The 12103-nt window shown below is 41.7% G+C and overlaps 1 long non-coding RNA gene across 2 annotated transcripts in view; it reads left to right on the forward strand.

Annotated features, from left to right (window-relative positions):
* The first annotated feature begins 3912 nt into the window (after positions 1–3912).
* LOC109028493 (uncharacterized) overlaps positions 3913–12103 on the forward strand; it is a 47322-nt gene continuing 39131 nt past the window's right edge. Inside the window, exons 1-3 of one of the 2 annotated variants that reach the window (XR_008669258.2) lie at positions 3913–4137; positions 4832–4941; positions 9637–9702. This is a non-coding gene — a long non-coding RNA (uncharacterized lncRNA). The remainder of the gene's footprint in view (positions 4138–4831; positions 4942–9636; positions 9703–12103) is intronic. The other variant, XR_008669257.2, reaches the window with a different exon arrangement.

A 12103-nucleotide genomic window follows, 5' to 3' on the forward strand; every position in this document is an offset into this window, starting at 1 on the left:
TTCTTATACCTCCGGTGAAGATGCAGATAATGTAGGATATTGTAAATGTACTTCATTTTAATCAGGTGCACTGCAGATGTCCCCCAGCTACTGACAATGTCAGCAGAGCCATCCATTTTCCCTTTAGTGATCAAAGTTCACTTGGAATATTTGACATAAGACAAACACATATAAGCAGATCAAAAACTTACTGCAGACAGAAAAAAGCTTTCTGATTTCAGGAAGAAACTGCTGTGGTAAACTTTTAATGCCATTAGATGAGCTTCTTGCACAGTTTCAGTCATGTTACCCAAAGGATTGGTGACCTGTTCCGTAGTCCTTGGTCAATTATTTGGTGCTGAAAGAAACCATCTACCTCCTAGAAGGTAACTTAGTCTCGGAGAGTAATTAATTTTGCTTGGGACAGAACGGGCTTTACTGTTTCTGGTCATCTATTCACACACATATTTCCAGCAAAAATAAATGGGAGGTTTGATTTGATATAGAATATTCCAAAATTAAGCAAGATATGGCCTCTAATTGTAAATATCCTCCTATTTCCTGGATTGGTGCTATTATCTAAGGGTTTTAAAATTTAGAAGTGGGAGTGAATATTAAAAAAAAACACTAAGTTATTTCATTGGTACAAGAAGCATCTGTTCCTTTATTAAAAGGAGGCAAATTCATTGGTAGGTCAATGTCCTATTATCTGTTTGATTTAAATTAAATTATTAGATCAAGTGGAGAATTGCTATCAAGCCTTTAGGACCTGCCACCATTATATTTGGGTATTCCTTTAAATTGAATATTAATGAGCAGTAGGCTTCAATATTTGGACATATTGATACAGAGCCAAACCCCAGCCACCTAATCTACACCAACAGGAAAATAGAGAAGTTGTCGACTTTTGCACGTTTTTCCTCTATAAACGTGGAGAAACTTCCATAATTTGCATGCTTTTTACCCATAATCCTGATTGCATCTAGAAAAACAAATCAAAGCAGTAATGTTGATGTTTTAGTTACTGTTCCTCTATTGTTTATCTCTTCTGTTGTGGCCTGAATCTTACTACTACTTTCTGTTGCCTTCTGTTTTCTTAGTGTGTGGTGGGTCTCTTCCAAATACTCCTGAAGGAAACTTTACTTCTCCTGGCTATGACGGAGTCAGGAATTACTCGAGAAACCTAAACTGTGAATGGACTCTCAGCAATCCAAATCAGGGAAATTCATCTATTTATATTCATTTTGAAGATTTTTACCTAGAAAGTCACCAAGACTGTCAATTTGATGTCCTTGAGTTTCGAGTGGGTGAGTTCTAAGAACACATTCTCCCATTTATCTACAATATTCTTTTTATCTTTTTGTTGTTGTGGCTATTGTTGTTGTTTTGAGACAGGAGCTCACTCTCTTGCCCAGACTGGAGTGCAGTGGTGTGATCATAGCTCACTGCAGCCTCAACCTCCCAGGCTCAGGTGATCCTCCTGCCTCAGTCTCCCAAGTAGCTTGGACTGCAGGCATGCACCACCATGTACAATTAATTTTTTAAATTTTTGGTAGAGATGGGGTCTCCGTATGTTGTCCAGGCTGGCCTCGAACTCGTGGCCTCAAGTGATCCTTCCTCTTTGGCCTCCCAAAGTGCTGAGTTTGCAGGCATGAGCCACCATGCCTGGCCTACAATATTCTTCTTATGCTTGGAGACCACCAATAATGAAGGGAGTCAAATGGCTCTAACATAGGTACATATGGTCCAAAAGAACTCTGTTCAAACAAAGCCATAATTCTGTGTGTGCCCAGCTGAGGAAAACGAACCCAAGGAACAGTGAGTGAGGCAGATCACCGTACAACTAGACCCTGTGTTACAGTCGCTTGGTTTCCTGCCATGTGAGACTTCCCTAAGGGAGAGTCCACTACTATCAAGACTCCTTTCCAAAGACACTGGGAATTAGCATGCTCAGCACGTGTTGGCACTTTCCTGAACTTCCAGGATTTATAAAGGGGCTGTGAAATTCTCCTGAGGCCTTAGGAGTTAAAAGAAGTTTTGCAGTGTACCAGATGGAGAAACACATGGAAGTTATTTGGGGAAATAACCCCAAAGCAGTCATTTGTCTTTGTTTTTGTAACAGAAAAGGATTGCGGCGTACTCAATAAGCCATAATTCTCTTAAGAATTTTTAAAACTCTGTATTCAAGAAGGATGAATCAATTTTAATTCTTTCTTATAATCAAGGTGTAGTTTATTCATTAGGTTGCTTCCGTGATTATGCTGACACCTTTTTCTCAGTAAATAAACAAGTAGATAGAGGAAGACAATAATATTGTAAATAGTATGTAATCATCCGTACTATCAAAGTGTTGCTGAGTTCTGTGTTATCCGAAAATTTAAAGAAAAGCAGGCTGGGCTTGGTGCGGTGGCTCACGCCTGGAATCCCAGCACTTTGGGAGGCCAAGGCGGGTGGATCATGAGGTCAGGAGATCGAGACCATCCTGGCTAACACGGTGAAACCTCATCTCTACTAAAAATACAAAACATTAGCTGAGCGAGGTGGTGGGCGCCTGTAGTCCCAGCTACTAGGGAGGCTGAGGCAGGAGAATGGCATGAACCTGGGAGGCAGAGCTTGCAGTGAGCCTAGATCATGCCACTGCACTCCAGCCTGGATGACAGAGCGAGACTCTGTCTCAAAAAAAAAAAAAAAGTGTGCTCTTAAGATAGATAACTTGATTTTCTCTAACCTCTATAGTCTGGAATATTGTCTATTTGGCTCTTCTGTAAATGCTATATAGACCAGTAATATTCTTAACTTTAATTTTGAATTTCTTCACTCATGAGTTCTAATTCCATATACCCAACCTAGCTAGTCCCCTCACCTGATACCCCAGATGATAAATCTTTTTTTTTTTTTTGAGACGGAGTCTCCCTCTGTTGCCCGGGCTGGAGTGCAGTGGCTCGATCTCTGCTCACTGCAACCTCCACCTACTGGGTTCAAGTGATTCTCCTGCCTCAGCCTCCTGAGTAGCTGGGATTACAGGCGTGCGCCAGCACTCCTGGCTAATTTTTTTTTGTATTTTTAGTAGAGATGGGGTTTCAGCATGTTGGTCAGGCTGGTCTCAAACTCCTGACCTCGTGATCCGCCTGCCTTGGCTTCCCAAAGTACTGGGATTAACAGGCCTGAGCCACTGCAACCGGCCCCCTAGATGATAAATCTTATTGCTTGGTGGATAAAGAAAATGTGGCACATATGCACCATGGACTACTATTCAGCCGTAATAAAGAATGAGTTCATGTCCTTTGCAGGGACATGGATGAAGCTGGAAATCATCCAGATCCTACCGCTCCTGCCATGCTGCATCACTGCCACTCACTGCAGCAAGCCCAGCTGTGGAGCTGCAGGCTACAGCCTCCAGCATGCAGCACGTGGCTCTTCCTTTCCCCCTTCCTTTTTTTTTTTTTTTTTTTAGATGGATTCTTGCTTTGTCACCTAGGCTAGAGTGCAGTGGCACGATCTTGGCTTACTGCAACCTCTGCCTCCTGGGTTTAAGCGATTGTCCTGCCTCAGCCTCTCAAGTAGCTGGAACTACAGGAGCACCACGCCCGGCTAATTTTTGTATGTTTAGCAGAGACGGGGGTTTCACCATCTTGGCCAGGCTGGTCTCGAACTCGACCTAGTGATCCACCCGCCTCAGACTCCCAAAGTGCTGGGATTACAGGTGAGTCACCATGCCCGGCCCCTTCCCCCCTACTAAGCCTGGCACACACCAGCTTAGCAGACAGAAGCACAAGAGTCTGGAATGGCCTGACTCCCCCTTAGCATGCTTTATATACCGAGGTTCCTGGGTTACATGTTCTGATTGGATGAGAGTAAGCCTTAGGCTAACCAATCAGAACATGATAATAAAGTCCAATCAGAATAAGCCTAGAGGTTTTCTCTCATCCAATTAGAACATTGGCTGCGACGACAGAGACTGAAGCGCAGCTGGAGTGGTAAGATGGCGGACGAGCAGCTGCGACGGCTCTATGCGGTGCTACAGGGGGAGGGGAAGGTGGTTTCTCCTGACACAAGCTGGAGGCCGGAGCCTGTGGCACCCTGGCTCGCCTCACTGAAGCTGGTGGCTGTGACAGGGACTGCATGGCTGCCGGAGTGGTAGAAAGGCAGCCGTGGTAGGTGAGTATTCTCAACTGCACTGCCCACGGTGGGGAGCGGCTTGGGGGCGCTATTCCGGGCATCACTGCCTGCAGCCAGGAGCGGGTTGGGGTGCTATCCAGGGCTGCGCTGCCCGGGGATGGAGTGGGGCTTGGGGCACTGTTACGGGCATTATTTCTCCCGGTGTGGGGGTGGGTTGGGGTCTCTACTGGGTGCTGCAGTGTTCGAGGTGGGGACGGGTTGGGGGCGCTATCAGGGGTTACACTCCCTGGGAGTGGGGGGGGAGGTGTTTGGGACACTATCGGGGGCTACACTGTCAGCAGCGGGTTAGGGGCACAATCGGGGCTGCACTGCTGGTAGTGGCAGAGGTGGCCGCCACAGCGGTGGCCTCCAAGGAAGGAGCCAGGCTCCAGACTCTAGAAGGAGACCTCCTACTGCTCAGCGGACACACAGTGTTTCCATGGGAATCATGGGCATGGCAGGGCCCGTCATGGTTCCTGGGTCTGCGTCCTCTTACTCTGTGTTGAGACAACCTGGGATTCCTGAGCACAGTCATGGGGTAGACATGGGGCACAGGCGTCATGGGGGGACAGGGCCCTGTGGGTGGAGACGTTAGGAATGGAAACCGGCACTCAGGGTGGGGGCGCAGGAGGGGCCAGGGGTTGGGCGGGGTGGTAGTGGCTGGGTCTGAGTTCTGCTGTTCCTGCTCTCCAAGGAGCCGCAGCCCCAGTGGGCCCAACGGTTCCTGTGGGTGGGGAGCCAGCCACCATGGAGTCTCCAGTTCACTGAAACCTGTCACTGCCACCCAGTGGCCACCATGACAAGGTGAGGCTCTAACGTTACCACTCCCTGCATCATGTTCTAGGCTTTTCTGACTTTACTGGCCCAGCTGCTCTGTGCCAGAAGGAGCAGCAACCTGCCACACGCTGGAGGGTGGAGGCTGGAGCCTGGAGCCTGGGACGTGGCGGCTGGCGTCACTGCGGTGGGTGGCACTTTGGAGCAGTAGGTAGGAGGGCAGCCAGCTGTGGCCAGCTGTGGCAGGGCTGTGGCTGTGGCCAGCTAGTAGGGGCCTTGTAGGGAGTGCCGGTGCATCGAGGGCGACAGCAGCAGTGGTTGTATTGGCATTGGCCCTAGTGGTGGCAGCAGCAGCAAGTCTGGGGGTCCTGGGAAGTGGGAGTAGGAGCACTGCGGAGCCACCTGGCCTGGCGTGGGTAGGAAGCTGTGGGTGCTGTACCGTCGGCCTCGGTGGCAGCAGTGGAGGTGCCGCCAGGGCAAGGAGGAGTCCTCCCCCTTCTGCAGAATCTGGAGGGTCCCATCCTTCTGCTGGCACCTGAGCCAGGCGTGAGTGGAGCATTATGTCAATCTTAACAAAATTTAGGGGTGACTGTGTATCTTTTTGCTCTTTATTGTTGTTGTGAAAAAGTCTTGAACTTTTTCAAATTTCATGAATCAAGGAGGGGAAAAAAGGTATCATAATAGGCCTTCCGATTCCCTCACCTGTTGTTTTTCCTTTCTTCCAGTCTTTTATTCTCATCATCTTCTTGTTCTTCTTCATTTGCTTATGCCGCAGCCTCTATTTCTTGTTTCTCCTTCACCACCTCCTGCTTTTGTTTGCTTTTTCCCAAGCAATGGCATTAACAACAAACCAAGACTGAGTTAAAAATAAAGTACTTGTCAGTGTGTTGTACTTTAAAAATAATTGGTCCATTACTATGTCTTAGAGATTTGCATAATTATTTAGTACTTGAATAGATATGCTTTCCTGTTCCTGTTAACGCATTGTAAGCAGTTATTCAAGGAATAAAAAAAAGAAGCATCAAATAAAATATTGGTAGCAAACAGCTGTTTCGTCTGTCTTACATATTAGTCTGGAGATATGCAAGAGGCATGGGGGTAATAAGTTCCAATTTAGGAGGTCATTAGGTAAACTATATTCCCTTCATCCCTTCATGTTATTTCCCTCCCAATATTTTCAAGATTATTATCTGCGTGAACAAACCTGGTTTGTCACCACATCTTTACAACAGGAAAAGGAAGCGGGGATCGTGCAAATAATGTTTTAAGGCCAAGATTCACAACCAAAAACAAGGCTTTATTAACTTTTGTCTTTAAGAACCTGCAGTATTGAGCCCTCTTTCCTAGTATTACAACCTTTGGTATGAACTCTTTTTTTAGTGATTGCACTAGAAGTTTATGCATTTTATTGAATACTTTAAAGAAACAAATGTATATTGTATCATTTTTCAAGCCCACAGAAATGGATTAAGGCCTATAATTTTGACACTTTTAAAATTATTTTTAAGTTTATGACATGTAAAAATACTGTTGATACATGTAGGAATATGGGTAAGTACCACCAGATAGCTTATTTTGAAGAGACAGTGTCTAAATTTTTGTCGACAGTAGATTGGTTGCAGTTTCTTAGGTGTGTTTCTCAGTACATTGCCTCAGCGTTTTAAAGCATATAGAAATTTGGATTCTGTTTACCCTCATATGGTCCTTTGTTTATAGGTTGTTTAATGTTTCTAGGGACTGAAGACATCACAGCCCCCTTTAAGATGCAGTAATATTAATAAGATTTGTTATGTATAGGGTTAGAATCCAACAAACTGGAGAGGAAAAGTGTTAAATTATATAGCTGTAGAGCAGGAAATGAAACCTAGGTTCTAAGCTCTAAGGGGGCCATGAGCTACCATACAGGTGCATCAGTGACCGGGCATAGCATAGAGTGGGTAGAATACAGGATGGTTAAGAGAGTGAACTGTGGAGCCTAACTCTATGTGAACATGACTTTTTTTTTTTTTTTTTAACAGATTTTCTCTCTGTCTCCCAGGCTGGGTGCAGTGGTGCAATCTTGGGTTACTGCAACCTCTGCCTTTCAGGTTCAAGGGATTCTTTTGCCTCAGCCTCCCGAGTAGCTGAGACTAGATAGGTGCATGCCGCTACACCTAGCTAATTTTTGTATTTTTTGGTAGAGATGGGTGGGGTATCACCCCGTTGGCCAGGTCTGTCTCGAACTCCAGATCTCAACTGATCTGCCTGTCTTGGCCTCCCAAAGTGCTGAGGCATAAGTCACTGCCTCTGGCCTGGGGGGTTACTGTTGAAGTATTATCTTTGTATCTCAAAGCAGGCCCTTCTGAAACTGATGACATGCAAAACTTGTCCTGAAGTCTTTGCAAGGTGTAATCTTTTTACCTCCACTTTCCTACATACTGTTTGTATTTAATGGTTTCTTGTATTCCACAGACTGTGTTTTAGTATTTATAACTATAGTATTAAGAATTACTTTTCTATATTGAAAAGGAAAAATTGTATTGGCCTTTTCTTAACGTATAAATGAACTTCACAAGCAACAATTTTTCAAATCAGTTTTCCCTTTTGTGAATCTCGATGTGGGTATATGACACACTTTCCTATTTAAGGTAAAGGTACACATTTATACTTTATCTCAGAATAGTCATAAGTCAGGTTCTTATTGTGTGGTTAGTAATGCAAATATTAATAAGGTCATGTACTTAGTATTTAGAAGAATTCTGAAATAGCACTTGTTAATCTGTAACTTTTATGCATTTATTACTTTTTTGTAATTTTTTGTAGTGTTCCCAAACTTGACACTCATAGGCTATTAGTAGTAGGTTTTACTTCTATCTCTTCTGGCCTCGAGTACATAAGATGTATTTTCCTTTGGTTTAGCATATAATATAAATTTAATTGTTCAGATTTTGAACAACAAGGGCCTATAGAATTATTGCTTACATTGACACCAGCCCAATTGTCCCATGGATGGGGTTTTGTTTGGATCAACATAAGAGTTGACCCTGCTGTTAAACCTTGAAACTTGTATCTGTTTTATCTGAGTTCTCTCCTCAAAAAAAGACCTTCAGGAAGTATCAAATAACTGAAACATACCAGATCACCGCACCAGATGCCTCCTGCCAGTCCCTAATTTCTGTTCTCTTATAAATTATTGTATTTCTTTCCTGACCCTAGTTTACGTCAGTCAAGGAGATAAATTTGAGACTGAGACCCCATCTCCTGGGCTGCAGCACCAGGTTAAAGCTTTCTTCCTTGGTAATACTTGTCGCCTCAGTGACTAGTTTCTGTCTGGTGAGCAGCAGGACCTGGACCAAACCCTTGGTGTTTGGGTAATAACATGAACAACCATCTTAACTGTTACTCTTTACTGAAATTTTACGTTTTAATTACTGGCCTCTTCTTTATTATCTATCATTCCTTTGACCTCACATCTCTTTTTTCTTTGACTTTGCAGTCAAAGAACTTAATGCTCCCTGAATCCAAATATTAAGGTTAAGAAAAGAAAGGAAATGTTTACAGAGAATGTATGTTTTACAAGTGAATTAAAGATGGATTCATAGAGGTTTATAGATTTACCTGGAGTTTTGAGTTCAGGTGAGTTTTCACAATATGCAGTAAGTTGAAAAGAATCCCAAGATAATTATGACATAATAAAGCTAGATACTGGAAACCAAAAAGATTTCACCTCAGTATGGCACTTTTAATTCAAGAATAGTAGCCAACAAATGAATTTTTCAGACTGTAATCATTACTCTTTAAAAATTAAGAGAAAATTTATTTATAACTTTTATTTAACTTTTAGTACAGCTTCTGAATTTATCAATAGACAAGACAAAATAGATGAGCATCTGCTTCCCTTCCCCCTAGCGATGTATTCTTACCAAAATGCAATACATTTTTATTTATACTTGAAGGCAGTGTTTTTCAGTCTTTTCCATGTTAGTAGCTCAGATCTTTAAGGACAGAAGATGTATATTGGGGGCAGCTTGTGGTCTTAATCCTTACTGGAGCTCCGATATCTTAGATTCTTTCTTTCCTATTTGTGAATAAACTTCTGCTCCAGTAGGATAAGCCTGTTTACCATGTGACTGCCTAACAGATCTGTTGCTTTATGTCCCAGTTTTTAGAAGCAAGCAGATTATATTACCTGGATTAAAATGTTTTTTGATACTAAAGGTAGTATCTTTAATTTTTACTTACGAGTTACTTTAAGTGCAACTTTGATTAAATTATGGGGATCGAGTTTCTGTAGCTTTTACCATAGTGAAAATGGAAAGCAGGGAGCATTCCACAGCAAACCCTGAACTTATTTATAGAGAGTTAATTAAGTGTCTGAGCAAAGCAAGCATTCACAATGGTGTGTCTGTGTGTGTGTCAGTGACAGATGAACATGGTACTTGAAACATAATTGTGCTTCTTCAGGTTCCAATATCCAGTAATTTTACCATACAGTTACAGTAACTAATATTAAATCCACAAACCTACTTTGGTCTACTCTGTATTTGTATTTTAAAATAATAATTTTTAGCTGCCTAATAGAAGTGTTATTTTTTTTCTGAATTAGAAAGTATTGTTTCCATTGAGTTAAAATAATCTTTTTTTATGTTTATTATATCTTAAAAGTGATTGCATTGTTATCTAGATTCTCTTTTGTCTTTCAGTGTGAGTTTTTATTGGTTTATTACATGTTTATTTTCCTTTTAGGAAGCCATCATTCTTTAGAAGGCAGTGACGGAACAGTACCAGCAGAAATTGAAGGACCAGCAGAAGGTTAGGAGAAAAAGAGATTTTATGTGTTACTGTATTTGTTGTATATATATTTTCTTTTCCTTGAGATGGAGTCTTGCTCTGTCGCCAGGCTGGAGTGCAGTGGTGTGATTTCAGCTCACTGCAACCTCTGACTCCCTGGTTCAAGCAATTCTTCTGCCTCAGCCTCTCGAGTAGCTGGGATTACAGGCAAGCGCCACCACACCCAGCTAATTTTTGTATTTTTAGTAGAGACAGGGTTTTGCCATGTTGGCCAGGATGGTCTTGATCTCCTGACCTCGTGATTTCGCTCACCTTGGCCTCCCAAAGTGCTGGGATTACAGGCGTGAGCCACCATGCCTGGTCTGTTGTATGTTTATTCTATTTTATAGATTATATTATTCTTAAAACACCTCACTTGGAAATAAAAGATGATTCTTTTGGTATGCTTTCCTAGGCAACAAGTTGTTTTAAGTTATAAGAGGTAATATACCTCTTTACAATATTGATCAATAAAGCCCATGAGGATGAAAACTAAGTGGTAACTGAAGGTCTTCATGATGCAAAGTAGTATTTTTCTGATCGTGGTTGTTATTATAAGTCATAACTTCATAAGTATGTATGCTTCATTACTTGGTGTCTAAATCTGGCCTAGTAGTCAATGCACATGGTAACAGATGGTAAAGCTAGGTGACAACCTTTAATGATAGGAAAATAGAACATTCTCTTTAATGAAGATTTACTGACATTTTTAGGTACAACAGTTTCCTGCTGACAGCTCTTCAAGTGCTTGTCCATCTTCTCTGGAATACTGGGGCTTTAGTTAAGGGATACTCGAGTGTTGTCAGTAAATTGGTTTATGTACATAGATATGTTTTTACAGTTCCTCTTCCTGCATCTAGTGTTTAATTTTTCAGTTATGCTTCCAATTAAGTTTATTTAATTATTTAAGCGCTCTCTAAAAGTAAAATTAATTCAACTGAATTAAAGGGGCTAATTTTTAATAGGCATTTAATTCATATGCTATTTACAGAAAAACTCTGGGTTTTAAAAAGTTGCTTTAGATTTTGCCATCTTAGTATGTCCTTATCTGGTGTCTTGTTTTATTTTTTATTTTTTTATTTTGCTAAAAATATACATAATATAAAATAACACTTTTAACCATTTTTAAGTGCACAGAGGTCCCTGGTGTTAAGCACATCCACATTGTTAGCTATCACCACTCTCCATCTCCAGAGCTTTGTCATCATTGTAAACTGCAGCTCTGTACTCCATAAACAATAGCTCCCCATTGAACCGTCCTCCTGGCCCCTGGCAATTACTATTCTATTTTCTATGAATTTGTTTATTCTAGATACCTTATATAAGTGGACTTGTACAATATTTGTCCTTTTCTGTCTGGTTTATTTCACTTAGCATAATGCTATCAAGGCTCATTGATAACACTATCAGAATTTCCTTTTTTTAAAAAATTTTTATTTGTAGAAGCGAGGTCTTGCCACATTGCCCAGCCTGGTCTCAAAATTCTGTGCTTAAGCGACCTGCCCGCCTTGACCTCCCAAAGTGCTGGAATTAACAGGTGTAAGCTGCTGAACCTGGCGAGATTTTTTTTTATCGCTGTATAGTATTCTGTGTATGTGTATATTACGTTTTCTTTATCCATTCACCTACAGATGGGCATAGGGCTGGTTCTACCTTTTGGCCACTGTGAATAATGCTACTGTTAAACGGGTGTACAAATACCTGTTTGAGTCCCTGATCTTAGTTCTTTTGGGTATAGCGCTTAAAGGGTGTTGTTGGATCATATAATTCTGTGCTTAATATTTTAAGGAACTGCCAAACCGTTTTCCACAGTGGGCTGTACCATTTTACATTCCAAAAAGCAATCCATAAAGGTTACAATTTATCTATATCATTGTTGACAGTTAATATTTTGTGTTCATGTATTGTATTTTTATGGTGTTTGAAATTCATCTGAGGGTTTTCCTGATACCAAAATATTAGAAAACGTTTTCAAAAAAATGCCTTATTATAGAGACTTTTACATGTTACTTGATGTCCTGTGATCTATTTTCTCACTAAGAAGAGGAACTTCTCTTCACCCAGCCTCATTCCACTGCACCTACTCTTTTTTGTGGTGGGTTGTGCAGGGGAGAAAGGGAGGTTGGCACCTCTTTCCTGTGTTGTAGTAGCCCGTCGCTGGGTTGTAAAGCGCCTTGCCTCCTCTTTTACTTGGGAGAAATGCATTGATGCTGGGTGCCATATGGATTTATTTTGGGAGTGATACTGTTCTAATTTTATGGAAATAATACAAGATAGAAAGTTAGCGGATGGATTCTGTATCTGATGAGAGTTTTGGACAAATCGAATACCTAGTTTCTGAGCCTTATTTTTCCTCTGATGCAAGACAAGTGTAAATTAGCCA

The sequence above is a fragment of the Gorilla gorilla genome, chromosome 8 (assembly GCF_029281585.2).
Source record: "Gorilla gorilla gorilla isolate KB3781 chromosome 8, NHGRI_mGorGor1-v2.1_pri, whole genome shotgun sequence".
NCBI classification, from domain to species: domain Eukaryota; kingdom Metazoa; phylum Chordata; class Mammalia; order Primates; family Hominidae; genus Gorilla; species Gorilla gorilla.